Genomic DNA, 18709 nt, shown 5'->3' on the forward strand with positions numbered 1-18709 from the left:
TCAGTGAAAAAGTGCTGTAAGGAATGTATCAGTTCCTCTTGAGCTGTCCATCTCCATCGGATCAATAGCCCTTCCAAGCATGGGACGTTCAAGCTTTCAGCTTGAGAAATTGAAGTTCTCAAAATAAGTCAGGGTTGCAACACAAGTCCATCATGGCATGTCACAGAAATGAAATGAGTTGTCTCCTGTTCGATTGATGAGTGACATAAAACGAGGAGGGAAATAAACGAGACTTTCTCTCTCCCCCCCCCCTTTAAGTTGCTAGAATGCTTCTGTCAGAAAGTTTACACTACGGGATCCATTCTTTGCTTTATGGTTCTGCATGAGTCCAGATACCAATAATACTGAAAGGAGAAAAAGAGTCAGGAAGACGGGGGTGGGGGTGGCAGAAGCCTTAAGGAATCACTTACTCATGTTATAGAATACATATTAGAGAGAGAAAGTTACCAAATACATTGGGTGGCATTCAACTAAGTTATAGTCAGAGCAGACCTGTGGAAATTAATGGACTTAGTCCACATTCACTCCACATTTTTTAAACACTGTGATACTACTTTAAAGAATCATGGTTCCCTCCCAATAATTATGGAATTTTTAGGTTTTTTAAGGGTGCTGAGAGTTGTTAGGAGGTCCATAAAGCTATAATTCCCTGTATGAAGTAAGTAAGTGAGTGAGTGAGTGAGTGAGTGAGTTGTTTTATTACAGCCAATGACCAGTATCAGGATAAAATCACCAACTATGAAAATTAAAATCTCAGAACAAACTAGAATAAATGAAATTACATATACATAAGAAACACAGTTCTACTTTATCTGGCAGAAGGGAACCCTTCTGATCTAGGGATGACCAGTGTGGTTTAATAGGCAGTCCCTCTTGGCAGAGAATTTTGGGGAAATAGGTTTGTGGGGTGAACAGGGGGCTCCTACCAACTCCTGGCACCCTTAACACACTACAGCACCCAAAATTCTATAAACATGACTGTTTATAGAGTGGTACCCCCATAGTCCTTTAAATGTATGAAGTAAATGTGGCCTTAGTCATGTTCATTCATTTTAATGGGTCTACACAAGAGTAAAACATAGCTGGATACCTTCCATTGTTAGTACAAGCTGTTTTGATTGCATCTGTGCCACGAGCACCAAACTGCTCACCTCACAGCTAGAGCGATCTAAGGTGAGACTTCGTGGTTTAATTTGCAGAGGCAGATCCCCGTTCCCTTTTATTTTAATTTGCAACTCAGGTTTGGGAGAACAGCCATACATACACCTATGAAGCAGAGCATCTACTTTTTGTACAGAAGTTCCCAGGTTCACTCTTCCATCCTGTGCTTTCCAGCAACTAGCATTCAGAAGCATTACTGCCTCTGACTATGGAGGCCGAGCAAAGCCATAGGCACCTTAGAGCTATTAATTTGTCTAATCCTATTTAAATGTGATCCGGATTGGTGGCCATCACTGCCTCCTGTTGTCTAAGTTACCTACATAAATTGTTTGTCAGAGCTAAGAAAATACTAGCTTCAGTCAATGCTTACCATACCATTACGAGTGAAGGCTTGCTCTCCATGTTCTATCAGTAATGCAACTCAACTCTTTATGGCAGGGGTAGTCAACCTTTTTATACCTACCGCCCACTAATGCATCTGTCTTGATGATAAAATTTCCTTACCGCCCACCAGTGCTCAATGGGAGGAGGATTCAGCTTGTGCCGTAGAAGCCCTGACCGCCCACCTAGAATCCTGAAATGCCTATTAGGGGGCAGTAGGGACCAGTTTGACCACTCCTGCTTTATGGAATTATGTGGCACCTGGTAATGGAAATAGGAAGGTTTATTGGAAGGCACAAAACAAGCAAAAAGTTGAACAGGCAACCTCCTATGTGCCTAGCCGGTCAATTAATTTGCCAGGCAAGGTTAAGGCAAATTGTGACCCGTGACTTACATGATCGAAAACCAGAATATTCAAAATCAAATCCTTTGCCACATGCTATGGGAGGAACAAAATATTTGCAGGATGTAATTCAGAGCTTGTTCAATGGCATGGAGAAAAGATAAATATATAATTGCCACAGCTTTTCTTGTCAGATGTCTCGACTGCAGAATTATGCAGTAGATGTTCAGTGCATCTCTCTTTCCTATTAGTTAAAAGCACTCCTGCAGAGTCTACAGCTAGACTAGCAAAATCAATGTTAGATGCCATTGCTAACTGAGCTATTTGTTGATGCTGAAGAAAACAACTTTGTTACCCCATAGTATGTTTATGCCTCTATTATAGCACTTTCAAAGTGATCAGACCTAAAATGTATTCTGCCCGTGTATATGTACATAGTTTCCCTTGCTATTTTGGAGAGAGGGGAGACAGTACGACATTATAGTTCCCTTATCCATTGCCTTCAGCAATAAATATGGATACAGAAACCATAATTAGCCCTTTGACAATGTGTTTGAAAATGATGCAGCTACATTCTTCAGCTTCCCAATGAAGCTCCCTTTTCTCCAAGGAAAGAATGGGTTCAACCAACCAAGCACCTATGTCAGGCATCCCCAAACTGCGGCCCTCCAGATGTCTTGGCCTACAACTCCCATGATCCCTAGCTAACAGGACCAGTGGTCGGGAAAGATGGGCATTGTAGTCCAAAACATCTGGAGGGCAGAAGTTTGGGGGTGCCTGATCTATGTAATCTGAGCCAAAATAAAAATGCTTCTGTAGGGAATCTACTTGGTAGGTTACATTTGGTGGTTCTAGCATTTGTACTCAGCGCTGAAGTAGATTCTTTCGTTTTGAGTGGGCTGTCTGCTTAAAAGAAAAGAAAACACCATATGGATGTTCCTGAATATATCTGTTTGTTCATCGAGGTTTTTTTTTTTTTAAGAAAATAGTTTTCTGAAAGGGCAAAACAGCTCCAGATATATATTGTGGTGGAGGTGGGAGTTAGTGATATTGCAGGTACTAGTCAGTCAGTGTCACGTGCAGCCAGTTTCTGTTGAAAATTTGCCAAACCTGCCCCCATCACAGCTTGGCTTTTCTGCCATGGTGATTAGGAAATTTGTCCTAACTGTAGGCATGTTGTACTTGGGTCTTGGAATAGGGGCAACATTGTCCATGCCTTGGAGAGGGGTGGAAAGACATACAGTGGTACCTTGGTTTACAACCATAATCCGTTCTGGAGGTCCGTTTGTAAACCAAAACAGGTTGTAACCCAAGGTGCGCTTTCGCCAATGGGGCCTCCAATTTTTTTGTCCTTATTGGGGAAAAAAGGGTTGTAATCCAAAAAAAAAAAAAAAAAGGTTGCAAACCAGGACATGCACTTCTGGGTTTGACTTGTTTGCAATCCAAAACGTATGCAAACCAAGATGTATGCAAACCAAGGTACCACTGTATCAGACATTCATAGATTGGCCAGAAGGGGTAAGGCCAAATGTTCTATATAAATGCACACTGACACTTCTTTAGTTTCTTTACTCCCACTCCTCTCCACAGTCCCTGCCTGCCTGCCCTAATAGTGACAGTATAGATAAACTTGATCACTTTGGGACCAGGTAGGTTTTGGTTTGGTTTGCTTTTACCAGTGTGCCTGACTGCTTTGAATCACTGGTTTTTGGCCTACTCCATACTTCCTCTAGGAGCCAGTGGGATAATGGCATGGGTGGTATCAGTTACATAGGTAGTCCCAGAACAGCAGGAGTGAATGGGGACTGTAATAAGGCCCTTTTATAGCGATGGTTGAGAAAGGCTCCCTCTCTGAAGCCCTTGAAATTTGCTGCCAGTCTGTGCAGGCAATACTGAACTAAATTGACTGACTCAGAATAAGGCAGCCTCTGATATCCCTAGCGCCCTGAGCTCGGTACAAAATAGTGGTTCAATGGGGCCATTGACTTTAAGGAACAGAGTGCTTCTGAGCGTAGGATTTACTAATTTGTTTCATTAACAGAACTGCTCTGATAGTCCTTTTCGACAAAAATCCACTCCTGGTGACTGAGCCTGCAACGTTCTTCATTTCAGTAGCTTAATTTAGGGAAGGCCAGGGAGCTTTTGAAAACTGGTTGCTAAGGTTAAACAAATAAATATTTGTTGATTGCTGTAAATATCCAGAGATCTTACTGCTTGCACCCAGTGTACCTTCTGCCTACTCTTGCTCTACAGGATCATAACTTTTAAAAAATCTCATCTTTCCACATTACTTCAATATTTTTGAATTAGAGTCCCACTTATCTGCAAGGAATTGTACATACTCTGCGTGAGATTGGAGGCATGAATTCATACTGTATGCCAAATCCATGGATGAAGGAAGATGTTTACTGCATGATCTGTCACTTTTTCATTAAATATATAAATTTGTGTAGGCTTCCTCAAATATATGAGATTTCTTATACCAGTGTTACAGAATTATGCTCTAAGTACAAGTATAAATTAGTGTTCATGAAATTAGAGTACAGATTTAATAAAATACCCTTAGAAGCATAAAATTCAGCAGTTCTACACCCCTAATGAGTTCACACTGTTTGGTGAGATTACATATATGAAAAATGTGATTTAAAATCAAACAGTAATTTCCTGCTTTGTTCCAAGCACTACACAGGGCCTGATCCTGATCCTATATTGCATGGAGCAATTGAGTCAGCGGCATCCTATATAGGAAATGAACATAAAAGTAACTAAATAGGGTTTATCAGATTTTAGGATTATAGGGACCAGTATTTCAATGAATAATCTTTTGCCTGAAAATGATATTTCCCCAGGAAAGGGAAAATGTCACCACACGTATACCAAAAAATTAAACATGTGATGGCCTCAACTTTATCCCAAATATTCTACTCCCCCATGCCCATTGAATCACTACTTTAGACTCCAAATAATAATAATAATAATAATAATAACAGTAGTAGTAGTAGTAATTTATTTATACCCCGCCCATCTGGCTGGGTTTCCCAAAATCAAAGGGAGAAAATATTCAGTGCAGCCATATTTTAAACTTGGCACGGTTCTTTGTGCATCACTTATGCCAGCTGTAACTGGTGATGGCTAACTTCCTTCTTAATGGCCTTCAATTTGGTTAGACTACTTTGTGCTTATGTCTGTCTAAATTAAGGAGAATAACTCAAGTTTCCAAATCTATACCTAAACAAAGCAAAGCTCAGACACCCAGGACTTCCATTCTTGTGCACAGTTCATGTGGCTTTTTACCGCTCAGGTAGCCAGACTGGAGAAGCAGACGCAGGAATCAGGGGAAAGATGCATTTATGAACTGCTGCAACCACATAGGTTTTTTTAAAAATATCACACATAGGATAGGGAAGGGAAGGGGAGGGGAGGGGAGGGGATGGGAGGGGAGGGGAGGGGAGGATGGAAGGAAGGAAGGAAGGAAGGAAGGAAGGAAGGAAGGAAGGAAGGAAGGAAGGAAGGAAGGAAGGAAGGAAGGAAGACCTATGAATACATTAGCCCACTGACTACTCATCTCTCAACTATTTGCGCTCATGGATTGTTCAAGCAGCATCCCAATCCTTTTAAATATATCTATTTTAAGACAGTGGTATCTAGCAAATCAAAATGGATGCTCTTACACACATATATATGCCCCATAGTCTTTTGAGCAATTATGTGCTTTCCTGGTTGGGTGTTGTGGTTGTTTTTGTCTTATGTGGAATCCATGATATCGCTTCTCCTCACCCCCCTAAACTTGCTGAAATTCGCTGCACTGCTTCTGATTTGTCACATTTGACTTAAGACAGTCGAACAGCTGGGAAATCAGTGAAGCAGCAGAGCAGAGTGGTCGCAATGGAAAGAACTTATCAAAGGGAAAGCTGCCCAAGAAAACCCATGTGGTGCCCTTTCACACTGAAACACTTTATTGGATACTCCCCTGGGATATTACAAGACATATTTTTCCATGATAACAATATAAAACCTGCAAAAGCACAGAGGGCATAAAACCATACCATTGCTGTTAAGAGAAAAACAAGAGTGGATCCTTTTAATGTTCTCTTTAGGCAATTCAAGACACATAATTCTAAATATCAGAAAGGAGTCAGGAGCTCGATAGAGACAAGCATTTTAAACAGGTTGTTCCTAATATATACAAGTCATCAATGCCAGCAAAGTCATCTTGACCAGACCTGTTGGTCACCCTGTGGAAGAATGTCTATGTTACAGGCACAATCCTGCCACAAGAGAGAACTTTTTAGATTCCATTGATTTATTGGGGAATCTCTAAGTCCTTACCACCTAATTCAGTGAGGGCTTCAATCCTTCACTTTGCTGAATTGTGCATAGAATGAGCAATGTCCTTTCCTTTCACTTCACATGATTCCATAAGAGTAACATTCCCCCAATGTTGAACGCTATAGCTTAAGTAAACAAAATGCCACCACCCATACACAAGAGTGGGGTTTCAGCAGGTTGGGGGGAAGCCCAAAGTTTTCAGAAGTGCAAAAAAGAATTAGGAGGGGTGAAAAATGTAAGAGGTGGACAAATTTCGACAGCCAAATCAATACAAAATTCATCTCCACATAATACATTTATAGGACTATTGCACCATTTTAACAGTCAATCCTTGGAACTGTAGTTTGTTATGGGTGCTGACTTCACATGGCTTCAATTCCAAGCACCATTGCAGCAAGGAGGGAGATAGAAAACAAGACTGGAAGGGAATATCCTGGAAACAGGCACGTCTGACGAAAACAGTGAAGAAGCCCACTCCACAGTCTGTTGCAGTTCCCACTTGTTTAGGATCATAGTTTATTTTTTTGAGCTATGCCCACTTACTTGGTGCCCACTAGTTTTTCACAGTCTTTTGGAGGAATTAAATGCTATGATATTATGACTGCCCCATCAACGCAAGGATTTTTCCTTGCCAGATGGAACAATCTCACCTCTCCCACCACCACCCACCCCTGTCCACTGTTCTTGGGGTACCCTGAACCTCCCAGAGCTGATTTTGGGGGTTGTGTGGGGTGCAATGTCAGAGGTAGAAAGCCTTGTTGCACTAGTTGGACTCATTGCACTGGTTCCCAATAATGCAACTGCTTAGTTGAATATGGCCCTTTATTTGTAAATGCTGCTACTGATACATCTCATATTTATTGTCGACTTTTTGCACATTTTAAAGAGATTTTTAGAGGGGGGGTTGAATGTTGTAAACCCATTTACTAATTGATATCCAATAGTATGGAAAACTGGACCAGATAGATCTTGGTGACAATGTACAAAAGAAATGATCTGAGTTGTGCTTCTCATTTGTGGGAAACCCAGGTTGGAACTGACTGGATTTAACACAGTATTGGGGATTGTGATGTGTCTGCAAAAGCCTATTAAAAAAATAAACTACGTGCATGATCTAGTCTTCCATGGGCGAGAATCCCATAAGGCAGAAAAAGAAAGCACGACTCTCACAAGGTCACTGAAAGGTGTCATATTATTTCTTTAACTACAAAAGTCTCCACAATTTTCTGCTATATTTTGAGTAACAAGTTTTGAGAACATAAACTCTCTGTCTCTGTAACTATCAAGCAACATCACATCACATGATTTAATATTTATATGTTCAATTATGGGTTTCCCCCCTCTACTGGCAGTTTCTATTCTAGTGACTGATGCAGGAGAGCAACTAAAAGTTTTGGAAATGTGACCAGGCATTTCCAGAAAGAAATGCCTATTTGGGCACATTGCAGTCTGCCCTTGGGCTAGTAGAAAAATGCATTACTTCTAGTTTATATATCTATCAACACATGCCATAGAATAGATGCAGGTCTAGAATTGCTTTGCTTTAAAAGTTTCCTATGGTTTAGGGCTGGTTTCACAAATACAGATTGCATTCTGCAAGCATAGGCACTTCCTTGGGTGCCCCTGAACTTCATGTCCTCCCTAATATAACAATTATTAAAGGTAGACAAAGCCAGCATTCATGCACCTTAGTTTGTAACATGTATGGGATGTTCTCAACAGTTCTTGAAAATGTTCCCTGTCTCAAGTCAAGTATTGCTGGGACAAGTGTATCTGAGAAAATGGACATTCCATCTCTCTACATCTGATCAGAGGTGTGATTTAACTTGCTATCTGCAAGAATGCTGCTTCCTATTTATACTGTTGTTACTCTGGGGGGAAATGAATGGACTTATGAACAGAAACATTAGGAAACAGCTGGAGATGGCAGAGGCAAAGCTAAGAGACAGAGGCCCTTGAGTACAAGTTGAAGTGAACGCAGAAGAAAAAGCCCTCAAGATCTTGGTGATCAGCTTGGGAAAAGAATGGGGAAATTACTCCCCCCCCCTCATCTTTAAGAAATGATACACAATCATTGTCAACAGGAAATGGGACTAGGATATATGGAATTGGGTATGAATTAATGAAGATATAATAAATAATTATGGGCTACCACATTGTTGGGATTTGTTGGAACCTTGGGGAGAAATTGGTCATATTGGATCAGAGAACAACTATGATTGACATTTTATTTTATGATGAAAACTTTAAATAAAAATTGATTTTAAAAAGAAGAATACTTCTTCCTATTAGGAGGTAAGTTTTAGCCCTCTTCAGGCATTAGAATTAAGTCAAACACATAAGGAGTGAGGCAGTGGGGACAAGCCTGCTATCTCTGTTCCTCTATGATGCTGTTCTCATCACTGGAGTTCTAGCATTCACATGGGCGTACTCAGTGAGGGGCGGGGGGCAGCTGCCCCCCCGAAGCAAAATAAATAAAGAGTGTATTTTACGGACCATAACCTGCACTTTTCCCCTCCGAAAACTGAAGGGGAAAAGTCACTGTGAGTTATGGAAATCGGGCTGTTTCTGCCCCCTCCACAGCTGCAGCCAGCGACAGGAACATGGGAGGGGGGAGGAGCAGCCTGAGCTGGGGGGGGGGGCAAACGGGAGCTCCTTCCTTCCTTCCTTCCTTCCTTCCTTCCTTCCTTCCTTCCTTCCTTCCCCCCTTTCTTTTTTCCTTTCTCTCTCTCTCCCCCTTCTCTCTCTCTCTCTCTCTCTCTCTCTCTCTCTCACACACACACACACCCCTCCCTCCCTCCTTCCTTCCCTCTCTCTTCCCCTCTCTTGCCCCCCCCCATTTTGATCCTGGGTACGCCCCTGAGCATTCATGAGGAGACCCTATGAATATAGGCGGTTCCCTGTGTCAGACTTACACCTTCCGTGAGTTGGAAGATAGTGAGAGCATTGATGGAGGGGCACTCATCCCCACTGCCTCCGCTATGTTTATCCTAGTTGTGACACCAGAAGAAGGATTTTGTGTTCTGAATAAGAAGCATAGTATAGTGATGATTTCAGACTTCCAGTTATCAGGACACCACACATTACAACAGTACCAAATTTCAGTTTTTGTTTTTATTTGTAAAGTGTACAAATAACTCCGATTCCACTGTGAAGAAGAGGGCTCCAGGTGTATTTCTAAAGATGTTTCTTCCCCATTCAGGCACTCAGTGAGCTGAGTTATAGCTGGACTTTTAAAATAAAACGAAACCTGTCTGTGACACTTAGAACCTAGATCAGTGTAAGATATTTCATTTCCTTAGGCTCTGCCTCTTGCCAAAAGACCTATCATCCCACAGCAGATCGATGTGACTCCAGGATTGTAATCTATATTTACTTTGCAGAAGATACCGCACCTCTGCTTTCAGCTGATTCAGCTTCTGTTTCAAGTTCCTTGACCTCAAATGTCTTCCCGTTCACTCCAATGTGTATTGCTTAAGCACTTACTGCTGAGGGTCCCTCCGGCCATTTTGAAAGGTGTTTCATCACACTACAATAAACGTGAAATACTGATGCACTCAAAATGGCAAGGAAAAAAAGGAGGTGAAAGCAGCAGCTGTAGATCGACATGGGACTGAGCAGAGGCATTTATTACACTTCACTTTCATACTATTGTCTACCTTTAGCAAAGGAAGATTGTAAGTGTCCCTGGTGGTCCGAGTCAATCAATACTACATGGGAGTTAAATTAGGCCTCAAGTCAAGCATACATCCACCTTGGCTGAGATACCTCCAACCTAAAGTCCCTGGAAAATTTACATTTTTTCCACTAAGTTAACCAATAAGAGAGTGAAATGAGTGAGAAAAAAAGCAGCTGTCTAGTCTGTATCTTGCTTTCTTGAGAAGCGGACATTGTCCAAATAGCAGTTTAGGGCCTTCAAAAGCAATTTAAAATGCCACTCTGAAGTTGCAGATGAATATTGGGCGCAGTCACAAGATCATCATCAATTACTGGGCAATAGTCCCTATTAAAATGAAAATATCTATTTTGTTGAGAGAGGGGACGGAGGTGATTTCACTGGGGAATTTTCGACATGGCGAAAATTGGATTTTTGGGGCACATTCATTTAGGCTTGCTCTACACACACAGCAGAACTCAAGGCAGGAGAAACTAGAGGTGACAGAGTTGCAGGTGGTACAGCTGACTTGACCACTCCAGGACCTAATTCTGCTATGTACGGATGCCATGACATCTGCTTCTAAGGTTACGAAACCTACACTCAGGGCTGTGAAAGTTGCACTCTCTTAATTTATAAAATTACAGAGCTATCCACAGACTAGTCACACTGATTTCATGCAATTCAGAGGGCTTTGTGCCTGTTTGCGTGTTCTCTGATACAAACAGGCGATTTCCACTTTGTACCACTTAAGAATAGACATGAACAGCAATAAAGTCCAGTTTGGAACCTTGGGCAGTATTCAACTAAATAAACCCGCAAGCAGAATGCTTGCATAGTAGGGCATTCCCCCTTCTGCCCTGTGCCATGCCCAAATCTGCACCTAAACAGGGGATATGCATAAGGAGGAGAGGAAAAGACCTTTTGCTCATGGCATTCAAAGGTCCAGGTGGCTGATTTAGAGGTACAGAAGAAATTTGTTTGGTACCCTTTTTTTTTTTAGCATACTGACCTAATTTGCACATTCTGGACTAATACAGAGGCAGGAACCTAACAATCCTTCACAGGTCAGGCTTTTCTGAATTTTTGTGATATGGTTTTTGACCAATATTCATATGCCTGCTGTCAGGGATTATTGTGGCTACTCCTGAGTAACGACCTTCTACATACTTGTCTTTCAAAAGTCTTTATTAGTGCACATTATTTACAGTGTAGTGAGCTGTCGGTTTCATGTCTTCTCATTCCGAATCAGTATCTGGCACTGCCCCCTTACGCGATCTGGACCAGCATAAAAGCCTCGGGACAGCGAATCTCCTCCCCTTTCTCCTCCTCCTCAATTCCGGAGTCGGGAGGAAGGGTCTATGTTCTGCCTGTGTCCTCTCCTCTCTTTCCCTCTCCCTCTCTTCCTGCCTGTGGAGCAGGGGCCCCTGGATGTTGCCAGAGGTCTGGCACTCCCTTTCCGTCTCCTGACTTTCCTCATCCGTCCCTTCGCTTTCATGACTGCTTGGAGATGGGCTGCTTCTGATGGGGGGGAGGAGTTCTCTATAAGCCCTTCCACTTACACCTATTATAGGGGAAACTATGTTTAAAAACACATACGCTGAGAGAAAATACATATTCCAATATGTAATTGGTTGAAAAGTACATGTATTTAATATGCATTTAAAAATAAATGTAATTATAAATGCATGTGTGTGTGTGTGTGTGTGTGTGTGTGTGTGTGTGTACACTCACATAAACACACATTCACATTACAGATTATTTGCAGAAATGGCACAAAATGGATTTGTGAATGAATGCAGGCAAAATTGATATGGACTAGATAGAACGAGATTCTTCCAGCCCATCCCCAGCTTTTCTGTGTGAATGAGATGAAGTTGCAACAAAACTCTGAGGGAAACATTTCAGGAATACGGGAAATGTAGTATGTGACCAAACAAGAAATTGGTCTTGTCATCAGATCTATGCATTTGCTCAAATTTATGAATGAAAGTCCAAAAGAACCTTGTCCTGACAACACTGAGATAGCACTCGGTGCTTTTTTGGGAACTTGCAAGCACTGACCTGAACCTGTGATGTTATGGGTGGCCAAACAAGAGTTTGTTTTTTTTACCTCTGATCCATACGTTTGAAGACTAGGGACTCAGATATGGAAAATGTAAATAGTAAAGATAAGTGGGGCTCTGAACCTATGATAAGTGACTTATCCTCATCAATGACTACTATAGCAGTGCTGACTGGAGTTGTTGGGTGTTGCAAAACATGAGGCTGAAGCAGTGACAGTTCTGAATTTAGGAGGTTATCTAGGTCTGAGAGGCATGGCTCCCGCTCAGCCCTGAGACCTTTCTTTAAAAGCAGAAAATTAAGCAATGGCCACACTTGAAAAATATAGACAATTCAACAGCTGCTTTCTGCTCTATCTTGACTAAACGTCTTTGAGACACCAGAGAAACAATTTGGAGCACCGTATATCTACAGAAAGAGAGAGCTACTAACTTCCTCTGATTTTGTGATGTGTGACTGAAAGCACCTTTTATTCCAACAGTAACTTTTCTAATTAAAGCATCTTCTGCCTCAAAGTAATAAAGCTGCTGCTGTGCCAAAAGAATATATGCTGATTTAATAACCCTGCAATGAAAAACAAAAGGCAATTATTTAGCTCAGTCTTTTGTGAAAGGGAAATGGAATGTTAGTGTATTATTATTATATTGCTTTACTAATCAAATCAAAGGCAAAGGTGCTGATGTATCTGCTCAGATGTCCTAACATTTTATTACCTACTGTGGTATAAGTAGTATAATTTGGTCACAGAAATCTGTCTGTAACAGAACTTTAAAAAAAAAAAATGGGCAGGAGGAACCCTAGATTTATCTTCCAAATAAATATACAGGATTGGGAAGTGGCTTAGCTAAGCTATTTGTTGGTTGGGGAAATTATTTTGAATATGAAGTAGGTAAACCTTAGTATGCCAGATGTCTTTCTTGTGTAAGCAATTTAAATTCAATTTGTGGCAGAGAATGCCAGCCCTCCTGGATCAATAGGCTGTATTCACTGGAGCTGACACAGTACACCTGACACAGCCAACCTGGCAAGGGACATATTACTCATACCTAAGGGACTTTCTCTCGCTTTTATCACAAAGTAAATCTCCTAGGATTACAGGTACTTAACGCTAATTAGATCTGCTCTATTACCTGCCACTTGAATGGCCTCTGTTTCCTTGCCACCCAGTTTACTTTCCTGTTTCGGTGAGATAATTGTAGGTGTGCAGCCCACTTAGGTAAAATAGCTTTGTGCACGCACACACACACACACTGGCCTCTTTTTCTTCTGGAGAGGGGAAAAATTACAAGAGTGGTGATACTATCTAGAGGCAGCATAACTGGCTTTTCCTGCTTTACTTCGCGGCTTCTTGTCAGCATCTGCCTTCAACAAATGAGAGTATGCAAACAAACAGCACTTTGGCCCGCCTCACACATGTGAGGTGAAGCGTGTCTTACAGTCCCTGCTTAGATTACCTGTATCTTTCAGGCAGCAAGGCAGGCTAAAAAAAACTAATTGTATGGATATTCCGCCCTGACCAATTCTCCCTGCTTTGCAATGGCCTTCCGAGAGCTGTAATGTTGTATCGTACCGTATTTACAATGCGAGCATGCTATACCTTTATGCATGCTGTAATTTCTGCCTATTATGTTTTTATGACATTTGTGTTTTACTTTAGTCATAAGCCCCCTTGAGTACGGCTTTGAAAAGCAAGCAAATAAATATACACGGTCGTACGGAGAGAAATGTAGGCGCCTGGTTAGGCTTATATTTAAGAAGAAGAGGAGTTTGGATTTGATATCCCGCTTTATCACTACCCGGAGGAGTCTCAAAGCAGCTAACATTCTCCTTTCCCTTCCTCCCCCACAACAAACACTCTGTGAGGTGAATGGGGCTTAGAGACTTCAAAGAAGTGTGACTAGCCCAAGGTCACCCAGCAGCTGCATGTGGAGGAGCAGAGACGTGAACCCGGTTCCCCAGATTACAAGTCTACCACTCTTAACCACTACACCACACTGGCTTTCAGTGTGTGGCAGAACCCTGCCATGTTATAAAGGATTCTGGGGCACTTTCAAGGGGACTGTAAACACACTCAGCAGAGTCTGGGTAGACCGATGGTACCTTCCCATTGCCCACAGCTGAAAAGTGCAACCTGGAGCCCATCCCACACTTGAAATGATACATTTTACAGGAAGATCATTGGCAGAGATAAACAAGCTGTCTTTTAGGGAAATGTTTCTTTCATCACTGATATTTCTCCCATGACTGATACTGAGCAACACACACATCTCCAAGATGACTGCACACTCCTTATCTCTGTTTGCACAACTTGGGAACCACCAAGTCAAATGAAACCTATCCATCATGTGTCATGGTCCACAAAATAGTCAGATTTTCTCTTCTTTATTAGAAAGTGCCAAAAAGAGAAAGCATACTACTTGGGTAAACTTTTTGGTCATACTCAAGGTCTGACTGGTCAATGTAGTTGGGAATGCAGAGAACCATCTTTCCATGTTGGACTGGTGACATCCACTTGAAACCCCTGTGGGCCACCCGAGTGTCAAAGCAGTGATATATCGTGTCCTCCCTCAAAGAGGGTGCATGTTGCAGTGCGACCTGGCAACCAAACCCTGTGTTGTGGGTGGGTACGATTGGATAGCCACAACATCCAATTGGTAGGTCCCTTGATGCTGGGTTTAATCAGACCAATGGGATGCTAGCCAAACCGATCAATGGACCTATATATGCCCATGCACATGACTCAGAGCTTCCTCTTTTGGCAAGTGCATCGGAACACCCGCCCACCTCTCCCTACTTTTAGGGCTTGTGCGCTTGACCTTGCTATGCCGCCGTGTGTCATCTGTCTTTGGGACAGGAGCATGGCAGGAATTTTCCCCACTTGACTGATTGGCTGGTGTCACTTGAGTTTCGCCTGCCGCGTAGCAATTCGTCACAACTTGTAAGGTTGCAGATAGGCTCTGGTTCAGGTGATAGGGATGGGGGAGCGCTCTCGCCATCCCTATGTGAAGGGTATTCCGTTAAAGGAATCCAGGGACTCTATGGTTTGGTCAACCCTGTGAGGGGGTTGTGCCCGTGCCTGAGTCCAGGGGGACATCTGTGTGGTGGATATAGCCTGTCCCCAGCTTTCTGCCATTCCAGGTATTCACCCTAGGCTGACCTATGCTGGTGCTCTGGGTCAGCGCTACCTGCAATGGTGCAGAGAGCTAGTCGAACCAGAACCTAGGCAACCACTCACCTGATGTAATCAATAAAGTTGTTGCCTAAATTCTGCCAAAAACCAAACCAAAATTTGAGTCTTGTCTGAATTTATTTAAGGGGGGAGTTTTAAAGGTCTAAACACGCAATATACTCCGCTTCTCGCTGCTCTGTCCTCCAAGCTCTACCATAATTCCCCCAAATGGCCCGAAGGGGCTCTAATCATCTTGAATTCACAACAAAAGGCCCAACCCTATTACACATATTACTATGCAAGAGTGAATGAAACTTTATTTGCATTCGCCATTGGCCATAGCAACAAAAGAGCATTGTGATACACAGAGACCTAAATAAAAAGTCAATTGTAATAAAACATAGTTTAGGGTCCTGAATCTGCAGTCAAACAGTGGATCTTATTCTGATTGCCCCAGCTAAACACCTTGCAACTTTGCTGGAATCTGCTCCTCTTGATCTGCCAGGAGAAAAGTCACTGTGACTGTTGTTGGACGACCCGGAATGGACAATAAAAGAGGGGTGATAATCTCATTCCTCAGGTCTTGGTAAAGAGTGCACACCAGGAAGACATGTGCCACTGATTCGGTGCTGCCATCTCCACAGAGACATGGGCGTTTTTCGTGTGGAATCTGTTGGAATTGTCCCTCAAGTACAGCCGAGGGCAAAATATTCATTCTTATTATGAAAGAGTTGCATCAGTGGCCTGTAGCAGGATAGGGGAGATTTTTGTAGTAAACAGTGACACAAAACCAGACAAGGGAAAGGCTGCCACAGTGGATGGTTTTCTATTAGCCACAATGAGACTGCTTGTTACTGGAATCTGCAGCAGCCATAAGCAAAGACTGCCACTGTTAGGAGCCCTGCTGGCTACCGTGCTACTGCTTGTATTGCCACTGCTAGCAATTCATGATCTCTCTCCCCTTTGAATCCAGTGTTTTCAGTTCTACTAACATACAGTATTGTCCCAAATGTGCTTGGAGTGGGGTAGATGTTTAAGCAGATTGGCATCTATAACAAATGGTGGGTTAAAAAACAAAATAATAAGAGTGGCCTGTGCAGTAACGCCAGGGTGGTCTCTTTTTGAAGTGAATAGCTGATTTTGTTTCAATGAGTTTGGAAAGTAATCAAAACTTCTCAGTACTGAGGACGTGATTTTCAAGAAGCACAAAACCGTCCCTACCCAACGGGTTACCGCATATTTAGAGAAACCTGAACTTTTCTCAGCTGGTTCAGCTTCTCTCTTTGAAATCTTTCGCTTGCTGTTTCTTTTTTAAAGGTGTTAGAAAAATATGACTGTAATTAACAACTGACAAATATATCTGGGCTCGAGTTAAAGTGGGAAATCACAGAGGTTACTTATTTTCTCATGCATTTTCCATTTGTTCTCTTTTTCACCAGGAAGTTGAAAGACCTGAGGTTCAAACTTAATAAGGCCCCGTACTGTTGCTAAGAGTATTTACAACTCGCTTAAAAAAAAAGAGAGAGAAAAAACAAGCCAGCACATTTCTTATATTTAAATTTGTTTTCATTCAGCTAAGCTATTACACAGTAGGCCATTCAGGAACCTTTCATAATAAGGAGTACATGTTTCCCAGACAAGGGGAAGAAAGAAATGTTCAGCTAGTCTAGCTGTTTGAGACTGGGAAAGCAACAAACCATTTGTATGCATCCAATCTACACATCAGCAGCATGAAAGGAAGAAACCCACAGCAGAGGACTTGAGCTCACACATGCCTTAAGGACCAATCAGCAAAGGAGAAATGGTGACTTCCTTTACAAACAAAACAAAACAAAACTTCACAGCTTCTACTGAAGCTCCCACATTACCAGAAGGTCTTAGTTCATATTCCAGGAGCACCTCAGAAGCACTTGGCAAAAGTGGATTTTGTACCACAATAACTTTTCAACGTCTCTCTTGAAAGATAGGAACTAGCATGATATGAAGGCCACATTCACAATGTACATTTAAAACACTATGCTATCTGTCAGAGGGTCGTTGTGGCTACTCTAGAGTAACTTCGCCTGAGTCCAGTTTGTCTTCAAAGAGGTTTATTGTGCTATTTATTTACAGTGTAGAGACAGCTTAAAACATGACCTCTCACCCCAAATCAGAATCCGGCAATGGCGTACATCTGTTCCTACGCCAGCAAAGTAGTCTGGGCACCCCAAAACGCCACCCGCTTGACCTGCGTTGCGGCGCTCTCCTTACTTTTTGCGCTGGAAGAAGTGATGCCCTCTCAGCTTCCCCCCTAAGCGGTCGGTGCCCTGGCTCAGCAACATCCCTGAGCATCTGACTGCATCCCTCCACCCCCAAGCTTTCCCATTGTTCCTCCCTCTGATTTTCCTCCTCCTCCGAGTCTCTCCCTCCCCCTCTGGGGCTCTCTGTACTTGACGAGGTGGATGTCAGGATGATGGGGGCTGGCTCCCTGTAGGGAGTCACCCTTACACACTATGATATCATTTCAAACAGGCTTTCCCCAGAGAATTCTGGGAGTTGTGATTTGTTAAGTGTGCCAGAGACGTATTTGGATACTGTTGCAGTGGCATAGCATGGGTTGCCAGTGCCCAGGGCTGCACGGGGGGATGGGGGTGGGAGGGAAGGAGGGAAACAGGTGAAGTATGCATGCGCTCAACTGCCCAACAGTGTCCATGGAACCCAGGAGTTCACAGCCACAGAGATTAAGAGTCGTTCTGTCATCTGGACCAGAGTCACTTCCTGGTTTGCATAGAGAAGTCGTTTTCAACGGAGCCCAGCGCAGCTGTACTGAGGCAGCACCAGGTTTTGAAATTTTGCACCCCTAACAATTTTGCGCCCAGGGCAACCACGCTACTCCACTGGACTTCTATTCTCCTCACAGCACTACAACTCCCAGAGTGGTTTAACAATCATTCTTGACAGGGAACTGTGGGAATTGTAGCTCTATGAGGGGAACAGGAGTCTCCTAACAACTCTCGGCATTTTTAATGAACTACAGGCATCACAGTACTTTAAATGTATGGTATGGATGTGGACCAAGTCAGATCAACCAAGTTGAGGTAACTATGCATAGTATTGCAAGCAAGCAAGCAAGCAAGCGGTTCACAATGGGTTGTGTATTGTGTTGCTGCCATTCTTTAGTGGGTAATGGTGTGTTTGTTTGTGTGTTTTGGACTGTCTTTTTTTAGCATGGCTTCTGGGGAGGATGTGTATCATGATGATCTCCTGCACTTCCAGATTTACCATTTCCACTGTTGTTAAGGTTCAGCCATCTCGCTCTCCTTTGCATCTGAATATCTTACTGGAACATACACGGGCATTTTTGTCTGCTTCATTGTGAATTTCCACTTTTAGAAAAGAAGGAACATTCACATTAAGAGATTTGTTAACATGACTATCTAGCTCAATATTACAAAAAAATAAAGAAAACATTTCTTTCTGCATACATTTGCCATGGAAACCTTGGAAAAAACACCAAATTGAGTCATTTTAAAACTGAGTGGGCACAGAGTGGTGCAAAGGTTCTTATTTGCCAATCTGAGCTCAGTGCAATTTACTTTTCATTCTAGGAGGACACCTGCATTGGAAC

Source organism: Zootoca vivipara, chromosome 1 (assembly GCF_965207765.1).
Source record: "Zootoca vivipara chromosome 1, rZooViv2.hap1.1, whole genome shotgun sequence".
Taxonomy (NCBI): Eukaryota; Metazoa; Chordata; class Lepidosauria; order Squamata; family Lacertidae; genus Zootoca; species Zootoca vivipara.